At 38.4% G+C, this 22,344-nt stretch overlaps 1 pseudogene; it reads right to left on the bottom strand.

Annotated features, from left to right (window-relative positions):
- Window positions 1–483: 483 nt before the first annotated feature.
- LOC125345811 lies at window positions 484–1,744 on the bottom strand (annotated as a pseudogene).
- Between the last annotated feature and the right edge of the window lie 20,600 nt (window positions 1,745–22,344).

The following is a 22,344-nucleotide window of genomic DNA, read 5'->3' as shown; positions in this document are numbered from 1 at the left end:
AAATGTTTTCAAGTTTCAGTGAAGAATACCAAAGCATGTACCATTCATGAAGAAAAACAGAGAAAATGTTCAGTAATTCATGCACAGCTCGAGCTCTGATAAAACTTCTCCAGAAAGATCCTGAGGCTTGAAGAGAAAATGAGTCTTCCTAATTACATGCTCCATGTAAAATAAAATATAAGGCTGCACATACAGGTTTGGTTTTAATAGTGGACCCATGTTTTTCTTTTTCAAATGTGAGGCAATTAAACAAAGGAAAACAAAACCAATACAGCTTCATAAACAAATTTCACCTGTAGCCTCTGACTTTTTTTCTTTTTACCACTCAGTGGAAAAAAATGTAAAATGCAGCATACACAATTATGTAATCTAAAACTTTTCATGATAACTTATTGCAAATTGCACTTGACAGTTCACCACAACAATGGAAAACTGGACCCTTGTTGGTTCAGACAGTCCTTGAGTCCCAAACGGGAGATGAAGTCACCAGTAAAATGATCTGGATAAAGTTTGCAGCTGTGCTTAGCCAGCTAGCTCCACCCTCTGGGTGTGAGCCAACTAGGGATATTGCTTTGTCCTGCTCCTTTGAGGGACTCTCATCCTCAGGCAGGTAGTCCGGCAGCTCTGTATTCTCTTCTACTTCCACAAGAGTATCTTGGAATGGTACTAGTATCTCTTCCCCACTTTCACTTTTCACAACTTGCTGAGCTTTCATGACCTTGGTTGATGCTATTGCGGATGCCAAAGCCTCCGCTTTCAAATCTGAATGGATTCGCACCACACATCTTTGAACAGCCATTTGAAAAGTAAAGCTGATGACACCTTTAATTTTTAACAAAGCCTCTTCACATAGATTTCTCAGAGACGTATCATCAAGACCATCTATATGGGGGCTGGGGATATAGCCTAGTGGCAAGAGTGCCTGCCTCGGATACACGAGGCCCTAGGTTCCATTCCCCAGCACCACATATACAGAAAACGGCCAGAAGGGGCGCTGTGGCTCAAGTGGCAGAGTGCTAGCCTTGAGCGGGAAGAAGCCAGGGACAGTGCTCAGGCCCTGAGTCCAAGGCCCAGGACTGGCAAAAAAAAAAAAAAAAAAAAAAAAAAAAAAAAAAAAAAAAAAAAAAAAAAAGACCATCTATATGTAAAACCACTGTTTTGGCACGTTTGTTTATAGTTCCCAGAAAAAAACTGAGTTTTCCTTCGACGAGAATTCATTTCATTAAAACTATCACCATCTGCCATGTTGGAGGATTGAAGAATGTCATAGATTTCAGAGGCCAGGAGCTTTGTTTCTCCTGGAGTTGTAGTCTTCTGTATAACATTTTGCAAGTTTAACATCATACCCAGTTCTCCTTTCATCTTTTCTCTGTTTGCACGACACTCTGCCAAGTATCGAAGAGCAAGCAACGCTTAGTGGACGACAGAGGGGTTGGGATGGTCCATAAATAAAATAAGGCCAGGCAGACATCCCTGATCCTGGACAATGGCTCTTCTATTGAGTGGATCTGCTGCAGGATCCTGTAACTGGTTAACTACTGACAGAGCATCAGGTTCTTCGTTCATGGTGGAGGGGGAGGAGTTCATCTTTTATGTCATGCACATGAAGAAAATCTTCTTACATTCGCTCCAAAGGCCTAGGCGTCCACATGCAGTCGCAGCATCGGGGAAAGGCTGGAGGAGGGAGCGGGAGCCAGGCGGCACAGGGTGAGTCCCCGCGGAGGAACCGCGGCCTCACTCCAGGAGCCCAAGTGCCAAGGCCTGCATTTACATTTTCACTGAAGCTTTATATTAATCTCATCAGCTCAGAAAAGTGTGAATGTACCCTAGATCTAGGGAACCAATCCAAGTAGGCCAATAAGTCTTGAATTGTCTGAGCCTGAAGGCTGAGATTGTACCCACTGAAGTTATCACTCTGAAATATATGAAAATTACAGTGCATTGGCCAGATTCACCAACTGTTCACATATACATCATCTGTAATGTCTTGGATGGATAGTCATCCTAACTGGGAAACAACATTGGAAATAGTAACATTCATGTCTTGTTCTATAACTTGTGTTATTTTAAAGTGTTGGGCTCCGGCTATACCTTTGAGGGGCGGTCCTGAGCGGCCACCCCTTCTCCTGCCCTGGGCTGCCTGGCTGTTAGCCACTCCTACCTTTTCCCCGGGTCCAGAACCCGAAAGGTGGCTCCAACCAGCCCCGCCTCCCATCTTGGAGCACGAGTATGTCAAAATGACGCTGGGGGAGCCCAGGGGAGTGGTACTGTGGGATGTGATGACCACCCATAGAAGAAGTCCCATGATGTCACTGTGATGGACAGCTCATAATCAGCCTATCACTGTGCCTACTTAGCCACTCCAAATCCCTCCCCTTCGTGCCGCCATTACTGCTATAAATGTGGCTGTTTTTCTCTGAGTAAACCGTAATTCCAAGAAGCTTTCCCTGAGAACACCCGTGTGTCCTGCGTCCTCTTTAAGCGTGGGGGGGGGGGGGTCTTATGACTACACACACCCAAGGCTTGCACGTGAGTCCACACTGTAGCTGCTCTACCCGCGGGATAGGGCGGATATGCGCGAGGGTGAAAGGGGCTCACACATTAAAGCACAAGGCATAGTTCATTTACCCATAAATACTATTTAACATTATTTGAATTAACACTCACCCTTTCTGATCTTAGAGCTACAAACATTTAACTACCCAGTTGATTGGTTAATTCATCTTCCCCTAATGTTCCCAGCAAGCAAACTTGACAGACTATTACCTTACTTGTAAATGGATTATTTGGTGTTTTAAAGTTACATTACATGTGATTTGACTTAACATGACCTATAACTAAATAAACAGTTTAAAAGCCATATGCCAGCTTACTTTGCTATTCTATTGATTTTCAGTTAGTGCCTTATGACACACAGCAAGATTTTCGGAAGTAGCTCTTTTCACACTACTGAGGTATGATACTTTCTTTACAAAATTAGGACTTATTTGAAGTCAGATCATAGATCAAATCCATTTTTTTTTATTTTACCCTTAAGTTAAGGTGGGTAACTTGAATTGAAGTGCCAGACTTTGAAGTCAGGCCCCACTTTACCACGTGAACCCCATTTTACCACGTGAACCCCATTTTACCACGTGAACCCCATTTTAGAATCGAACCCTGAGCCAATCAGATTTGTATCTGTGTCCTAATCTTGCTTGCTTGAACAGCTGATTGTTGTAACCTTGTTCTTTACCTTTATAAGCCCTGTGTAATCACAGCTGGGGGCTTCCTCCTAACCTCCACTGTGTCGGTGGGTAGGATGAGGCCCGAGTTGCAGCTCGCTTAAATAAAGCCTTGCCTTGCTTTTGCATTTCGGAAATGTCTGAGTCTCGGGGGTCTTCTTGGTGGTGGTCTTGCGACTTGGCACAACAGAATGACTGTTTTGAGTCAGTCTTATTGTTTGTTAAATATTTACACATAACTAGAAAAAAGGGCTGCTTAAATAATGAAAATTAATAATAAAGTTTCTAAGGCTCAAAATTTTCATTGCCATTTTCAATAGCAGATTCTGAATTTTTCAGAAAAAAAGGAAAACATTTATATGGTATTTGGAACCAACCCTGTTCAATTAAAATTACAAAAGCAAGGTTTCCTATAGGGCCTTAGAAGAGGCCCATGTGAACTGAGGGACACTGAAGCTTAACTTTATTAACTTCACACTGAATAAACTTCTCATGGAAGGAGGCTCTGGTTTATAATCAAGAAAATCTATCCAATCACAGGAGTGACATGGAACTGCAGTATGATGATGGTCGTGTCTCTAGACATATAAGTACTTTTTCTCATATGCCTTTATTTAGTGTATGCTTGTTTGTTTATGAAGCAGAGTGTTACCATAGCCCATGTTGTACTTTTGTATTTGACTCTTGCTTTCAGCCTCTCAAATGCTGTAACCACAGGTATGTGCGAACATACTGGGTTGTAGGCACCTATTTGAGTTTGGAAGAGAGCAGCACATTTGCTACCTGAAGAATCAATGATGCATATTGAGATAGGCTTGAGACCTTAGAAATAAACATCCACCAATAAAGATGGAAGAAAGAAAATCAAAGCTAAATAACTACAGGATGAGAACGAAGAGTTTAAGTGTAAACTATGAGGAAAGACTTTCAAGTGTCAAAACAGTTAAATGAACAGTATTGCAAGTGAAATAAATCAAACTTGAGGCAAATAAATCTTCTGAGACCAAGATCTGAGAAAGCTTCATAGGGTGCCTTCCCTTGGAAGATGATTTTAAGCTACCTTAACTTTTCTCTTTCTATTTCTTTTCTTTTCTTTCTTTCTTTTTTTTTTTTTTTTTTTTTTTTTTTTGGCCAGTCCTGGGCCTTGGACTCAGGGCCTGAGCACTGTCCCTGGCTTCCTTTTTGCTCAAGGCTAGCATTCTGCCACTTGAGCCACAGCGCCACTTCTGGCCGTTTTCTGTATATGTGGTGCTGGGGAATCGAACCCAGGGCCTCATGTATATGAGGCAGTCACTCTCGCCACTAGGCCATATCCCCAGCCCATCTCTTTCTATTTCTATTGCCCAAATTTGGCACTTCTATCTTCTCATGTCTTCTGTTTGGTTTTGTTGTGTCATAGGGATTGAATTTAAGGCCTTGTATATGTCAACAAGCTACATCCCCAATTGGTCAACTGCATCCATTTGAATGGATTATGACAACAACCTCAAAGTGGTCTGTAAAATGCATCAAGGTAGAGGATTCTTCTTTATATATCATGCTCCTAGCTACATATGAAGACTGTGAGCTATAAGCCCAAGGAAACAATATTAAAAACAACTAAAACACTTGTACAAAGACAAGGGGGACAGTGCCATAAACACATTCAGGGAACTGTGGTGGAGATATCCAATGTCCTAGATATCCAGTGTCCTCAGTATGTCTGTGACAGAAATGGAATTTAAAACTACATTTCCCAGCTCCCTCTGGTGAGTCTTTGTGAGTCTTTGCTTTCTCACAACCCAAGTTGTCCCTGACTACTTCTCTTCTCTCTTCACCCATTGAACATAAATTGCTAGGATGATTTAAATGTTTGTGATGCAAGATATTTAGAAAAATACAGTCTTCATATTGAGTTTACAAAATAATATGTCTCACTTGTACAGAGAACTGGTTCTATAAAGTGCTACTGAAATAGTTATCAATATTTCCAGTGATAGAATGTAAACTGAGATCCATATACTGAAACTGTATCTTTTGTAAAGAAACAAAGTATTTGCAAACTGTCATGTGAGCTTCCCTTCCACAAAGAAATGTTGACTAACAGAGACAAACTAAGGAAATGAATAAATGTAATGTATTAATTAGTTTTAGGATTTTTAGTTATGGTATGCCAATTTAAATTTGACTTTTTCTGCTGGTGGCATATTAATACATAGTTTACTAATTTGTAAGGATACAATCTTATAATTATGTATTATTCTAATTTAATGCAGTTTTTTGTCTAAAAATAAATGAAACTTCATTATTATATTGCACTGAGAGTATGATGTGAAGCCCTTAAATATATTTTACTCTAGCAATTTCCTTGTGTTTTTTTTTCAACCTAGTCATCGCTCTGATTGAAATTTTAACTCTTCCTTGGTAGAGAAGGGGTAAATCTCCATTCAGTTATTAAAATATAATTTCCTCCTAGATGTAGAAGAAAATGTTCATATTTTGTTCTCAGTGGAAAATAGAAATTAATGAAAAAATTAAAATAGAAACAAACATACCAAAAAGCAAAAACAAAAATCTACAACAAAAAAGGAGGTATGCAAGTGAGGAGAAAATAATGTTACTTAGAATACTTTATTTAGTGTTTTAAGACTTCAAGAGGAATGAAACAATGGCCAGAGCACTGACCTGTGTAATGGCACTAAAGAAATGTAATTTTCCAATAAAACTGAGGTGTTCCTCAAAAGAAACCTGCAGGGAGCCAGTGTATTCTCCTGTAGGCAAATGGAGACCTGGTAGAGAGAACTCTCGCTGAGGTCACCAGGAAAACACTAAGTAGATTTTGCTCTCTAAATGGAAACACAGCTCAAAAATTAACAATTGATTTCCTCTATACATGTTCAAAGAAAAATAAGTGACAGGGATGTAATATAAATAATGATGTGAAGAAGTTTTGAGGTAGCATTTATTGACAAATATAAAAACCCCCAGAAAAACAAGAGTATAATAAAAAACCTCAGGGTATACAGTTGGCTATCTTATGGACCAAAGAAATAACACACCCTCCATCTGTTGATGAGGAGGTTTACAAAGTCTCTGACTTACTGAGACAAGAACAGACCTCAAGTCCTGCTGTGGATAGGTCTCAGAACACTAATCAAATGTCAGAGCTCATTGGCAAACACCAAGGCAGCATGGCTGACCCACTCATTATAGAATTATTATTTGTTTTATCATAGATCACCCAGTGGAATGCCCAAAGCCTCATTGTGTTTATTAAATTCTCTGCCTAATCTAGCAGCTAAGTAGCTTTCTATTCTGAGTCATAAATGTAATACAATAAAAGCTCATTAATTGGATTTCAATGGTTTATGTTTTCTATAATTTTGAAAGAGGTGATAGAGCACATCCTTTAAAGTATCAAATAAAAAAATTACTAGGTAAGTAAGTGGATGGCAAAAATAGGCTGCTTGGGGATCTTCATGAAATATTCCATAGAAATAACTTTTCAGCCACACTTAACTTACTGTAACCAACTTTCTTACAAAAAGAATTATATTCTAATTGGAAATTAATCTTATATTTTCATTTTTAGGGATTCTTTTCAAATTATTTCAAAGAGTTTGTTTATTTTCTTATTCAAACACTATGTTTATAACGAAAACAGGTATTCAACATTTGACTCTTTATCAAGAAAAATCTCTGGGTTTTCTCAAAGATGTCATTCTGAGGGTTTTTCTGGGATTTGTTACCAGCTTCTCTTTATAAATGTTTCTCACCACATGGTTACCTGATCTTTCTTTCTTTTAAGACTATTCTATAGCTTGTGACAGACTACATCTTAGCAAGCACAAGACTCTGAGTTGAAACATAATCATAATAATAACACTACCACCACCACAATAATAATAATAGTAATAATACCCTGGACAGAATCATTTCTTTTGGTTTCTCTTAATCATCCCCTGCACACCTTATCTTGTTATCTCATATATCCCTTTCGTTAATATTGCTCACTATTTCCCATCATCCTTCGCTCATGTCTTGGTATATCATGTCTCCTATCACAAAGCATTTATTCATCCTCACCTCTGGTCCAAGTAATTGAATTATTTCCTAAAACCTGTACTCGTTGTTATGTGATCACAGGCAACAGTACAATCCCAAATCATGTTAATGTAATATATGCTTTACCTAATCAACTGGGTATATTGACTCTGTTTAAAAGCAGATGTTTCCAGAACTGTCTCAGTGATGGTATGGATAATTGAGAAAATTGGGGCTGGTTTATGTTAGGTTATCCTTGGAACAACTACCAAATTACTATCTTGGGCTAGAATATGAAGTGGGGAGAGGGTTATCAACAAATCTTTGTATCCTTCTTTCTCCATCACTTACTTTGAGTCGCTTCAGGGGTTTTCTACTGGTGAAAGTTTTAAGAAATCAAGTAATAAGTGAAGTCAAGCAGAAATGTGTTATTTTCTTTTGAATTCTAGTCGCTATCACATTAGTATTAGAATTAACAGGTTTTACAAGCTGTCAAGAGCATTGTTAGCACAGGAGATGAGTAGTTATGTAACAATCTGATTTTGAATGTTATTTTCAGGCAGAACATTTTATTACAGGCAGAAAAGTAAAACCACTCGCATCTAGACAACTTTTCTTAATGTTCACACATTGTTAAAATGTAGAAAATGCATTTTCGTTGACAGAATTGTTTTCAGGAAACTACAAGCCTAGTGTTTGTGATGTCATATTCAGTGCATTATGCTTCTCATTTTTCCCCTCACATATACTCAGTGTAGAAACACATATGACTGGGAATCATATTCAAAGACATTAAAAGATATTTACTAACCACATTTAATGATTTTTCTTACATAACTTTATTTTTGAACACAAAAATGAGAATTTCCCCCCATACTTCCCTCTTTTTTTCTTTTTAAAGAATATAAATGTTTCTGTTGTTAATTCTGCTTCTATGTACTTAAGCCCCAAAGAGATGACCATTATTTTGGTGCATCTTGGAAGGTGTGAATGTGTTTACATAACCACAGTTCTTCAGTGTGGGTAGGAAAGGATGTAGCTATATGAAAATACATGCCATTTCTCCCAATCCCAGCATATGCTACTGTACACTTCAGAAACCCCAAACAGACCAAGAAATAGTTGTTGTTGTTGTTGTTGTTGGCAGTGTGATTGATTTAGTCAATTCCATTGAATCCATATTGGAAACTTCAAGTTAAGTCCTGAAACTTTGTCATTACTATAGGAAGGAGTAGCAAACACATTATAACTCATTGGCATAAGCAGAAACTTTCCAAGTTGAGTTCCAGGGTATCAGCCAATAATGAAGAGAATTGACATCAAACTATAAAGGTTTCACCCCAGTGAAGGACATAGTTACTAAGCTAAAAAGACAGCCCACAGAGTAGGAAAATATTTTTTCCAGCTACATGTCTGCCAGGCTCAAGAAGCTAAACTCCCAAAGAATTAATATACAAATTAATAAAGGGGCAGAGGAGTGAAATAGATTCTTCTCATAAGGAGAAGCAAAACTGTTTAATAAACACATGAAAAATTGCTCAAAATCTCTGACCATAAAGGAAATTCAGATGAAGACAATCTTATTCCATCTCAGCCCAGTAAGAGTAGCTATCATTCCAAATAAAAACAAAAGTGTTTTTTCTGCTTTAGGAGAAGCATATAATAAGTTGTTGGCAAGTGTTTATAAAGAGGAAAGTAATTGAGGAATGAATAAAGAAAAATGTCCCCTATCTGATAGATGTTATCCAAATATTCTTAAATGCCTGATCAATCAGCAATACCCCGTGCAGCTTAATGATTCTTAATGTTTAAGTTTGCAATCCCCAATCTGTGCTTCCATACATTCTGATTCATGACCCACATTAGCACACACACAGTAATTACTTTACTGTTTCACCCACCCAGTTGTAACCTGTGAGGAGGAGCATTTATGATTGACTGTCTCTATTTGGCTTACCTGCTTGCTTTTTGTATTGATTGCCACATCCGCTCCTGGCTGTAATGTTGACATTGTGCAGTCCAGGCAAAATCAGAGCAGATGAGTAGGCTGGACTTCAATTTTCTGGTGATTAACTTTCCTCTGTGCAGTTTGACTTGATATAGGCTTTGCTCACTGGTCAGAGAATTGCAGGCTGTTAAAGTTGTCACTTTTGTTTAGATTTTACCTTATCTAACTTTTACTTTCTTGGCAATTCAATAAATGCATTATTTTGAATAATAGTAGCATCAACATATGGAGATTTTGGAAATCAAAGGTCCCCAGACCTTGTGGCTACTCATAAGATCTCATAAGTAGTTGGCTCTAAATGTTTCTATCTCATTCTCACCTATGTATAGAATTATAGCTTTTAGAGACCCTGTTTGAGGATTCCTCTCTCTGTAGACCTGTGAAAGTCTGGAAGCCGGCGTGGCATCTTTGAAGCACAAATTTTGGCAGTTCTGAACCTCTCTATTCTACCCTTGCATCAATTGTTAAGCAGCCAGTGCAAGCAGTGTTCAGTCCCTTTACTTTCACAACTTATTTTCAAAAGTTCTCCAACCCAGGTCATTTGGCCACTTACTTTCTTGTGCTTTCGCAATCTCATCTCTGCTTTCTTTTCTTTATTCTGTCCCAAAGGCTGCTTCCTTGGTACTTTGGATTGGAGGTTGATTTCTCTGCCAATAATTGTGAGCTATAAGTGTGATTCCCTAGTTTGGAGGTTGTAGAAGGTAGCATAAAACCATTAGAAGATGGGGCCTAGTGGATATTAACTAGATCATTGAGGATAGATAGTCCCATGGGAAAGAATTGTAGTTTTAATGAAACCCCTGATAGTTCTTCTGAGAGAACTGACCTCTATCACTTTATGATCTCTCATGCATTCTGTCATAGGCATGCCATCTGTCACAAATATTCCACTAGGGCCAGGCAGAAGCCAGTGCTATGCCTTTGAGTCTCCAACACCATGAATGACATCAATTTCTTTTCTACGTGAAGAACTCAGTCTCAGGTACCTCATAATATTAAGGAAAAACAGATAAAAGTAATTGGTCGGCAGTGCTGCTTAGTTACTTTGCCTGTAAACCAATTACATCATTCCCTTTCAAATGATTTATCAAGATATTTTTCATAATTTTCCCATTGGACAAATTCTGTATAATTTATAAAACTGCAATTTCATTCTGACAAGTGTCAGCAAAAATACTTATCTCTATGGTGAAACACACCCCCCCACACACACCCACGTGTTGTACAGAAAGGGTTTAACTTTTGCATTTAACCCCAAAGACCCAATTTATCTCTTCTCATCAATTATTTAGTATCTTCCTCAGAAATCACAAGAAAATCTTTCTTCAACTTACTTAAATCATACATTCCTGAGTCTCCAAGAAAGACAATATTAAAATATGTTGACAAGATTACCACACAGACACCAACTATTCATGATTTTACCTACAACCAATTCTCATGGGTACTAGCTGCAAACTTGCTTCCAGATGCAGTAATACAGGAAAGTCAAGAAACTCATTATTTCTCCTAGTCACCTTTTGAGGTCTTAATCATTCCACCGTTTTCTAGTAATTAAAATGACCCCAAACTAGGTTTTAGTTGCCATTTTTTAATGAGGTAATTCTTTAAAATATTCTCCTACTTCTCTGTGTGTATGACTGTTGAGTATGTTAATCCCATGTCAATATTCACATGATATTCACGATTATTCAAAATACTCACGTACCCATGGGGTTTTTCACATATGTTTATTTCATCTTCAGGTAAGAGTATCTCCTCTACAGTGTCAATACAGAGTCATTCTTGCTCTTTTAAAATTTATATTTTAGGGCTGGGGATATAGCCTAGTGGCAAGAGTGCCTGCCTCAGATACACGAGGCCCTAGGTTCAATTCCCCAGCACCACATATACAGAAAACGGCCAGAAGTGGCGCTATGGCTCAAGTGGCGGAGTGCTAGCCTTGAGCGGGAAGAAGCCAGGGACAGTGCTCAGGCCCTGAGTCCAAGGCCCAGGACTGGCCAAAAGAAAAATAAAAAAATTATATTTTAATAAGTATTGTCATGTTCATATATTCTGTCACTATTAAAAGTGTGCACTTTTTAAAAATCAAAGAATATAAATATATTTAAAGTGAAAAGGCACCTTATAAAACCATTAAATTCATCATTCAGAAACAAAACAAAAACATTAAGTACACTCTGCATTTAAGCCACTGTATTCTTCTGAGGTTTCTCTAACCAATGTAGTGTGTGTGTGTGTGTGTGTGTGTGTGTGTGTGTGTGTGTGTGTGTGTGTGTGTGTGTGTGTGTTTGATGGCCCTGGGGCTAGAACTCAGAGTCTGAGTGTGACCTTGAATTTTTTTGCTCAAGGCTAGTGTTCTATCACTTGAGCCAAAACTCTACCTTCAGTTTATTGGTGTATAATTAGAGATAATAGTCTCCTGGTTCTCTTGTCTGGGTGGACTTCATACCATAATCCTCAGATCTTAGCCTCTTGAGTAACTCAGACTACAGACATGAGCCTCAGGCACCTAACTAATAAATATGCCTTTCCTGTCTTATTTCAGGAATCAATTTTTATTTTGTTTTTTGAAAGGTCTCTGGTTCTACTTACTAGGGAAACAATCCTATATGTATTTTTAATTGTCTAGTTTTATTTGCTCTTAGAGATTTTTATTCAGTCAGTCAGAGAATTCTGACTCCATAAGGAGTTAGAATATGCATTTTGTTTCCCCCACTGAGGTTTGTTGTTAAGGGTTAAAAAAGCAGGTTAACAAATTTGCATTCCCACCAACAATGTAGTAGGGTTCCCATTTAGCCACATCCTCTCCAGTGCTTGTTATTATTGGATTTCCTGATAATAGACATCCTTACTGGGGTTAGGTGGAATCTCTGTGTTTTTTGACTTGCATTTCTTTTATGGCCAGTGATGTAGAGCACTTTTTCATTTGACTTTTGGCCATTCTCATTTCCTCTTCCAAAAAGTCTATTTTTAGGTCTTTAGCCCATTTGTTGAGAGGGCTGTTGGTTCTTTGATTGTTTGTTTTGGAGGAATTTAACATTTTGAGTTCTGTATATATTTTAGATACCAAGCCTTTGTCCATTGTATGGCTGGTAAAGATCTTTTCCCAAACTGTGGGCTTTCTATTTATCTTGGAAGCTATATCCTTTGCCCTGCAGAAGCTCTGAAGTTTGATACAATCCCACTTGTCCAGCCTTTCTTTGATTCATTGTATTTCTGGGCCTTTGTTGAGGAAGTTTCTTCCAGTGCCTGGGAGTCCTAGAATTTCTCCTATTACTTCTTGTAGAGTTTTCAGGGTGTCTGACTTTATTTCCAGGTCTTTGATCCATTTGATGTTGATTTTGGTGCAGGGTGATAAATAGGGGTTTAGTTTTAGTTTGTTACAGGTGTTGACCCAGTTTGACCAGTACCATTTGTTGAAGAGGCTGTCTTTGTTCCAACCTATATTTTTAGCTCCTTTGTCAAAGATTAGGTATCCGTAAGTCTGCGGGTTCATTTCTGGGTCTTCAGTTCTGTTCCATTGATCCTCAGGCATGTTCTTGTACCAGTACCAAGCTGTTTTTATTACTATAGCTTTGTAGTACAACTTAAAGTTTGGTATTGATATTCCTCCTGCACTATTCTTTCTACTTAGGATTGTTTATGCTATTCAGAGGTTTTTTTTATTATTCCATATGAATCTCTGAATTGCTTCCTCTATTTCATCGAAGAATGATGTTGGGATATTGATGGGTATTGCATTGAATTTGTAGATATCTTTTGGTAATATTGTCCTTTTCACGATGTTAATCCTCTCAATCCAGGAGCATGGGAAGTTTTTCTCTTAAGTTCTGCCTTAATTTCCTTTTTCAGGTTTTTAAAGTTCTCATCAAAGAATTCTTTCATTTCTTTGGTTAAGGTTATTCCTAGGTATTTTATGTTTTCTGAGGCTATTGCAAAAGGTGTTGCTTTTAGCAGTGTGGACGTTCCTAAGAAGGCTAAACATAGACCTCCCCTAAAACCCAGCAGCCCCACTTTTGGGCATCTACCCAAAAAGCTACAAGCAAGACCACACTAAAGCCACCAGCACGACTATGTTCATCGCAGCACAACTCGTCATTGCTAAAACATGGAACCAACCGAGATGCCCCTCAGCAGACCAGTGGATCAGGAAAATGTCGTACATATATACAATGGAATTCTATGCCTCCATCAGAAGGAATGACACTGCCCCATTCATAAGGAAATTGAAGGGCTGGAAATATGACCTAGTGGTAAAGTGCTCACCTCGTATACCTGAAGGCCTGGGTTCAATTCCTCAGCACCACATATATAGAAAAAGCCGGAAGTGGCGCTGTGACTCAAGTGGTAGAGTTCTATCCTTGAGCAAAAGAGAAGCCAGGGACAGTGCTCAGGCCCTGAGTCTAAGCCCCAGGACTGGGAAAAACACATACAGAAATGGAAGGACTGAAAAAAAAACAACATACTAAGTGACGTGACCCAGATCCAAAGAAACAAAAGCCCTATAGTGTCCCTCATAGGGAATAGCTAGTAATGTGAATAGGCTAGTCATCGTAGAAGATCAAAATACCCCAACAGCTATACCCATATGATCACATAAGAAGATGCCAAGTGAAATGAACTCCACATTATAGAAACAAGAGGTATACCACTGTTGTAATTATTTTCAACATGCCATGTGAACTCGTAATATTTTTTACCCTCTTTTTCCTTGTATGTTTGTTTGACCTATTTGTTTAGTTTTGTTACTCTTGTACTCCCTTCCTGTGGCTGTACCCTTGCTACCACTTTATCACATCTGAGTACCCTGGATACTGTTTATGTGGGTATAAGAACTGGGGAAGGGAGAGGGAATACCAAAATCGAGATACAAAGAACAAAAAGACAAACCATTCAAAAGGCAACATTTGCAAAACCATTTGGTGTAAACCAATTGCACAATTCTTGGAGGAAGAGGGGAAGGGGGACTGGGAGAGGGGATGAGGGAGGAGGTAACAAGTAGAACAAGAAATGTACTCAACTGCCTTTCATATGAATCTGCAGCCCCTCTGTATCACACTTTGACAATAAAGGAAAAAATAGATAAAAACAACAGTTACCTTAGCAAGCTGTGGTAAGATTAAATACCACAAATGTAAGCCCGTAGAACAATGTTTGGCAAATAATACACACTCAATAAAGGTTAATTATTATTTATAAAAAAAGTAGGTAAAACAAGAAAACAAAAATATAATTGTGTATTTTGAAGACTACATTTCCAATCAGCACCCATGTGCTTCAGTAGAAGTCCCAGATTTTCAAGAATTTAATCATTTATCCTGGAATTTAATGATAGTTGTTTTACAGAATTTATTATCAAATCAAACTGTAGTGTTTCTCTCAGCCCGACAGCGCTGAAATAAGTGCCACCTCTAAGAAAGAAGTCTGGCAATGTCACATGCTTAGCAGCACCATACTTAAGATCTGCCTTGGATAAGATCCATAGTAGGGGAGGGGGGAGGAGGAATGAAGGAGGAGGTAACAAATAGTACAAGAAATGTACCCATGGTCTAATGTATGAAACTGTAAAAAAAATTAAAAAAAAATTTAAAGAGATCCATAGTAAAACAAAACACAGAAACATCTAATCAAGTAGGCTTGTTTGTTTCCCATTACTGCGCTCATTTGTTTTTTTTACCATGGATAATTGTGTCGGGAGAGAGAGTCATTTGTAGCTATTTAGCCAGAAATATTAATATTATAATGTTTTTATTGAGCTGTCTATAATAATACTGGTATACCACTGTAAGACTTTGGCCCCATGATTACAGCGGCTGCCTTTTGCTAGCTAGAGGCTCAGGACGAAATCTTGTTTACTTTCAGTTCAAACTCCCCAATGAGCAGGAATTTCTGCAAGAGTGGGACATTTCTGGTTCAAATCTTGGAGTTCAAAAGAGCACTTAGGCCTCAGTACAAGTGAAGATGGATGTCTGACTCAAAAACTGGGATCAGATGTCTCCTTCTACACTTTTGTACTATTCATACTGACCCTGGGTGGTTGGTTAGTACCACACTTGGGTTGCTCACACTTGGGAGTCAGATCTTCTTTCCTCAGTTCCAGTGTTAATCTCTTTCAAAAACACTCTCACCCACATATTTAGAAATAATATTTTATCATCTCTTTGGGTCTCTCTTAGTCAAGTTGATACATAAAGTTAAGCATTACACTTATATTTTATGCCCTTTTGTATTTCTGAATTCTTGTAACATTAGGTTATATTGATATACAATTGAATGACATTGAAAAGCAAATGTAACTATATACATTGAATTTAAGTTAATAAATGTCCTTCAGGTATAAAATTGACAAAAAGGTATGTTAAAAAGTATGAAATAGAATGGGAAATGTGTCTAGGGAATTTTATTTTACCCAACACTAGTAACAATCTGGAAATGTGTTTTATAGTAAATTTTACATAATTACACTTCACAGCCATTTCATTTTTGGCCAGTGTTCAGGTAATAAAGACTTTTTTGCTGTTTATAGGTCCACATACCCATTTTCAAAATGGGATTGACTCTTTCAAATGAAGAGTTCTTTTTAAATGAAATAGCAGACAAATGTAGAAATTTGGAACAGAGAAAACAAACACATAAAGTCTCATTTTATTTAGAAAACTCTAGATTTTATTTTCAATGCCTCTTTCTTCTGAATAAGGAAATAATTTACAATACTCAGCTTCATGCAGTATTCTAAGTGGCCAAGTGTCACCGACAATAGTCTACATCATAAACAATAGCACACAGTAATTGTCCTTGGAAGTTGGAAGTGAAATGCATCACAACAAAGAAAAATTCATTATCCTTTCCATAGTGTTGATCATGTTAATGCATCTCAATTGTGTTTAAACCATAAGTAAAGTATAATTCTGCTGGGTTAATGTCTTTAAGTTTGACTAAATGATTCAGGGAGTAAAACAGCTCAAATTTAATTTAGCAATTTGTTATAATTATACAATGCAACATAACAATGATGAGTTTTAAAAAATGTCCAAGTAAAAGTTTTCTTTGACATGATAGAAAAGTTTGTATCAGTATGAAGCCAAAGCGAAATAGTAGGGTGAAAGCAGAAATATGGAAAAACTTTTAAACAACTTGTTGAAACAGGCCAAAATATTACATAAATATCAGAGTCATTGCTCTTCCAACTGTTTTGAGAACCCACTGTTGTATAAACATTTATGCATACAAACTACTAACATTAGGTAGTGTATTAGTGTCTTGGATAATTTTTAATTTTTCCAGTGTTCAAATCCAGTAAGTCCTTATTCAAAGAAACACAAAAAACTGAATGCAATTCTATTACCAGCAGTACACATGGAAGACTGTACCTGAGGAATTGCCCTAAGAAGCATGGACAATGGATCCTTCCTCACTGTCTAGAAGGGATGAACCCCTTGTCAATAGCTTCAAATAATACCAAGGTATTTGAGGAATTTGATCACAAATCTTATTTATAATAATTGTATTGAATCTCATCCATACACAAGAACTGGGAAACACCAGAATGAAAGTTATATCCATCAGCTGGGCTTCAGAGCATCAGCTTGACAGAACTTGAAAAGACCTCAATCTGGTCTTGATTGGGTTACATTTCTACAATAAAAATTGGGTACCATGTACTGAGTTCATTTGAATCCTCTGCATTCAGCATTCAGAATCTCCACTTCCTTTTTGTATGTCCTTTTCTCAGCAGAAGCACTAAGGACACAGAAAAACAGGTCACCAGGATTTGAAGGAAACTTCTAGGAAATGCTTAACTTCATGTTAAAATTTTTACTGTAATAATCACAATGTGAAGAAAGTGTTCATTTTTGAAACCATATTTTAAAACCTTATTTTTATTTTGAAGCTACTAGGATTCCTATTATATTATAGGCGTTGCTTTTTGTTCCATGTTATTTTGTTGTAATATTTTTATGTAGTAAAGTGCAACAGACATGATTATGCAGTGAAGTAGATAGCTTTCTCTGAAAAAAGGCTCATTAAGTAAGTTAATACAGCATGTAACCCACAAAACAATCTCTGCAGGTGTCCTTCCATGAACCAATTATACTTCTCTTTTATAAAATGTATGAATATGGAGCCTGATGACTATCATTGAATTATCATAAGTTGTGTTCCATATTCTGTTGGCCTCAGGCAAGCTAGGTGATTTCAGTTTGGGTTTTATCCTTTTCTACACTAATGTGAAGATAATGGTGCTCCATAGGGTTATTGTGAGATTTACTTAAAATTTATGTACAGTTTTATATCCAAGTCTATAAAGTCTATAAAATGATGCATGGTGTCCTGTTTGTTTATATTTCTGATGTGTTATCCCATTAGGTAGGGAATGATATTTCTCAAAGGAAACTGATTTTAGGAGAAATAATTGTCTCTGACATTAGAATTCTTACAGTTCAGTCTTTGTGACCCTGACAGGCTATGGGATCTCTTCTGTTAATTTATGAAACCTACTTGGATACTTGACATCTTTTTTCCTTTTTTTTTTTTTTTTTTTTTGGCCAGTCCTGGGCCTTGGACTCAGGGCCTGAGCATTGTCCCTGGCTTCTTCCCGCTCAAGGCTAGCACTCTGCCACTTGAGCCACAGCGCCGCTTCTGGCCGTTTTCTGTATATGTGGTGCTGGGGAATCGAACCTAGGGCCTCGTGTATCCGAGGCAGGCACTCTTGCCACTAGGCTATATCCCCAGCCCTCTTTTTTCCATTTTTAAAACTGATAAAGTGACATTGACATCACATGAGTTCTCTAAATTAATCACATGAAACAGTGGTGAAACAAGACTTCCCAGAAATGAGGAAACAGGGGAGGAAAGACTTGAACCCAGAACAGGTTGACAGGTACCACCTATATGTTCAAGAGAATTTATTTTGCAAACATTAATTTGATTCATAGGAAAAAGAGGAAACAGAATGTCTGTAGATGTCTGTCTGGGATGCAGAAATTGTCTTGATCCTTGTTACTCAAACTGTAGCCCATGGACCTGCAGCATGAGCAATTATTGGGGGCTTATTAAGCATGCGGGTTTTCTGGCCTTCTCTCAGAAATACTGAGTCAGAATCTGACATCCTAACAGATGCTCTGTCGACTATGTATATGTGACAACTTTAGAAGTTCTGGGCTTGATCACATGCTCCCGGCTTTGGAATACTTATTCCTGATATAAACTTTGACATGGGGAAGACAGCAGAGCAGCTGCAGTGCACTAGATCAGCTCCCTCCAGCACCGCTGATTTCGCACCCCATAGAAACTTTTACCACTAGAAATACAACCAGCGTAAGTTGTAACAGTACAGGGATTCTGGCCAGGAAGGAAAAATTGACTTTGCACGTCTGAAAACACAGATTCGAGCTCTGGGCGGTATCCCACCGCCACGCCAGTGTCGGAGGCACCGGCACAGTGCCCATCACAGCAACCCGCACTCCACGGAGGTAAAGCACACAGCGGAGACCAGCCAGCGCCTGAGCAAGGACAACCTGAAATCGCCGAGAAAGCGTGAGTACCCACGAAAGATATTCTCACTCGCGACCACAGAGCAACTCCAGCAAGGCAGCCCTGCCCCCACTGCCAGAGCAAAGCGCAATCTTTGCCACTGGCATAGGGTCAGACCAGATTGGAACTAAAACGGGCCTGGGAAAAGTGAGGTCAAATTAGCCATCTTTGAAAAGGGCAAGAGGGACCAATCAGTGAGAGCCAACTCTGCCCAGGAGAACGCCCCCTGCCCAGGCGGGAGGCGTGCCCTGGGCCTCGGCTTAGCCAGAGGTGCCCTGCCCTGCCGGCCGGAACTTCTAAATTTAAAGCAAAAACAGCCACCAGCTCCCAGTGGCAGGGAAACACCAGACGGAGGAACCTATGACAGTTAAACAGGCCGCCCGGTGCAGGAGGCAGAAGCCTTGCACAGGCAAGCACCTCTCAGCTGGGTAAAACAGGCCAGAGGCGCCCCTCCCTGCTGAGTTCATAGCCTATTCAAAGGCAGGCAGCGGCCCTGCAGCAAACAGAGGAGCAAGCTGAATTCTGCCAAACCCAGAAAATCAGGAATATAGACTGCAGACCATCATAAGGAAACCAGAGACTGGGGAAAGACGACCGAAACAAGAAAGACTCCATTTTTTTTTCTTTATCTTTTCAACATTTCTTTTTTTTTTTTTTTTTTTTTTTGGCCAGTCCTGGGCCTTGGATTCAGGGCCTGAGCACTGTCCCTGGCTTCTTCCCGCTCAAGGCTAGCACTCTGCCACTTGAGCCACAGCGCCGCTTCTGGCCGTTTTCTGCATATGTGGTGCTGGGGAATTGAACCTAGGGCCTCGTGTATCCGAGGCAGGCACTCTTGCCACTAGGCTATATCCCCAGCCCCTTTTCAACATTTCTTAAACTTAAAAAAAAATATTTTTTTTTCAATTCGGAAGCATCGTCTTTTTTTTTTCCCCCATGTTTTCTATTTTTACCAGTTTGTTTTATCAAGTTTTGTTTTTTTTTTCTTTTTGGTTTGTTTGGGTTGTTCCTTTGCTGATTTATTTTTATTTTTTTTCCTTTTTATTTTATCTTCTTTTTAAAATAATTTTTCTCTGTTGTGTGCGTCTGTCTCCCACTACTTTTACTTTATTTCTCTCTCTGCGTTCTCTTTCTTTAAAACTTACTTTCCTATGAAGAACACCTCCACTCTTTTCTGCTAACTCTCCATTATCTATCATTGCAACCTTATTCTCTCTACTGATTCTACTCTTCTCGACACTTCCACTTCACTGAAACTAAACCAAAATCACCACCTCTCCTCCCCAATACATTTTACTCTATTCTCTTTACTACCTCCAACTTACCCTCCTGACTTAACTGCCTGGACCTCCAGTCTCCAATGACTCCTGGTTATTGGATAGAGGGTATCCCAGCTTAATACAAGTGAATCAAAGGGGTTCATAGAGAAAGCCAGTCCTAAAAGATCTTAATATAAAAACAAGAATTGCGTATAGGGTTGTAACAGTAAATAAGTAACTACTGAATACAGGGCCCAGGATCAGTTGTTATATTAAGATTGTATTCTTTAGGAACACCAAATCTAATTTTATAGACAGGTATACAGGGTATCTGTACATAATTGTAAGATTTACACAACAGTGCCTGGTAAGGGCTGCGTTGGGTCTTAAACGGTGCTCACAGGTGCTGGTAGACTGGCATCCCCAATTCAAATGGGCAGAAGGAACACAAGAAAGATGGCAAACAATGAAGTCTTAACTCCCACTCAAAACAAGCAGGAAGCAGAGCAGTCAATCAAAGACATAGAAGAGAACCCTCAAAATGCTCTACAACGTCTACTGATAAAAATGATAAATGAAAAGTTCGAATCTCTTCAGTCAATTATTCTAGAGCGTGAGGAGGCAAAGCAAAAATTAATGGAGAATTTCATGGCATCCACAAATAGAAAGATAAATGAACTTCAAGAGTCAAATGAAAAGATAGGTAACCAGCTTAAAGATTTGAGAGACAACTCTCAAAACAAAAGTAATGAAGTTAATGAAGTAAAGAAGTCCATACAAGACCTAAGAAATGACATGGAAATTATCAGGAAAGACCAGTCAGAAGCAAAAGAGATTCAAAATCAAGTACCTAGCCCACATTCCCGACTAACTGAAGCAGAGGATCGAATTTGGAGAGCTGAAGATTCCTCAGACTCTATGGAGAAAGATCAAAAATCAATACAAATCCAGTCCAATCAACAAAACAGATCGCTACAGGAGATTCAAGACACTATCAGGAAGCCCAATTTAAGGATAATAGGTATTGAGGAAAACTTGGAGAAAGAGGTTAATGGGATAGGCAACCTAGTTAACAGAATATTAGCTGAGAACTTCCCAAATATCCAGAAGGAAAGGCCTATACAGATACAAGAAGCATTTAGAACTCCAAATCGACCAGACCAGAATAGGACATCCTACTGACACATTGTGATCAAAAAAGCTTCAGCAGAGTGCAAGGAAAAAATACACAAAGCTGTTAGGGCAAAGAAAACAATCACATATAAAGGAAAAGCAATCAGAATTACCCCAGACTTCTCAGCAGAGACCATGAAATCAAGGCGAGCCTGGAATGAAGTATACCAAACTCTAAATAAAAATAACTACCAACCAAGAATTCTGTACCCAGCCAAACTCTCCTTCATAGCCGAAGGTCAAATAAAAGTGTTCCACAATAAGGAAAAACTGAAACAATATATCTCCACCAAACCAGCTTTACACAAAATCCTTAAAGATGTACTATACAGGGAAAATAATCAAGATCCCAATACAGACAGAGAAATGAATCCTAAATAGTAAAAATCAGATCAAGAAATGGGAAGACAAGAGCTTTTAACAAGATAGTGATAATGAAAGGAACAAACGATCATCTCTCAATCCTAACTCTCAACATTAATGGACTTAATTCTCCAATCAAACGACATAGGCTCATAAGTTGGATCAAAAATCAAGATCCATCTTTCTGCTGCCTCCAAGAGACACATCTATCCAGCAAAAGTAAACATCTTCTAAAAGTGAAAGGCTGGAATCAAATCTATCAAGCAAATGGCCCCATAAGCAGGCTGGAGTTGCAATCCTAGTATCAGACAAGATTGACTTCAAATTAAAAAAGGTAACAAGAGACAAAGAAGGTTACTAAATACTAGTAAAAGGATCTCTCCTACAGGAAGAAATAACCATTCTAAATATCTACACACCAAATGCAGGATCACCCAACTTCATCAAACAAACACTACTGGCTCTAAAATCACTCATAGACCCAAACATATTGATAGTTGGGGACTTTAACACTCCACTATCACCTCTGGACAGATCAACACGCCAAAAACTGAACAAAGAAACCACAGAACTAAACAATTGCATAGACCAACTAGACTTAATCAACATCTACAGAATATTCCACCCAGCAAAGGCAGAATACACATTCTTTTCGGCAGCACATGGAACATTCTCCAAAATAGATCACATCTTAGGGCACAAAGAAAATCTGTACAAATTCAGAAGTATCAAAACCATTCCCTGCATTCTCTCAGACCAC

This window comes from Perognathus longimembris, chromosome 2 (genome assembly GCF_023159225.1).
Source record: "Perognathus longimembris pacificus isolate PPM17 chromosome 2, ASM2315922v1, whole genome shotgun sequence".
Lineage (NCBI taxonomy): Eukaryota > Metazoa > Chordata > Mammalia > Rodentia > Heteromyidae > Perognathus > Perognathus longimembris.
The sequence above is the reverse complement of the archived record's forward strand: the minus strand, read 5'-3'. Positions and strand labels throughout refer to the sequence as shown.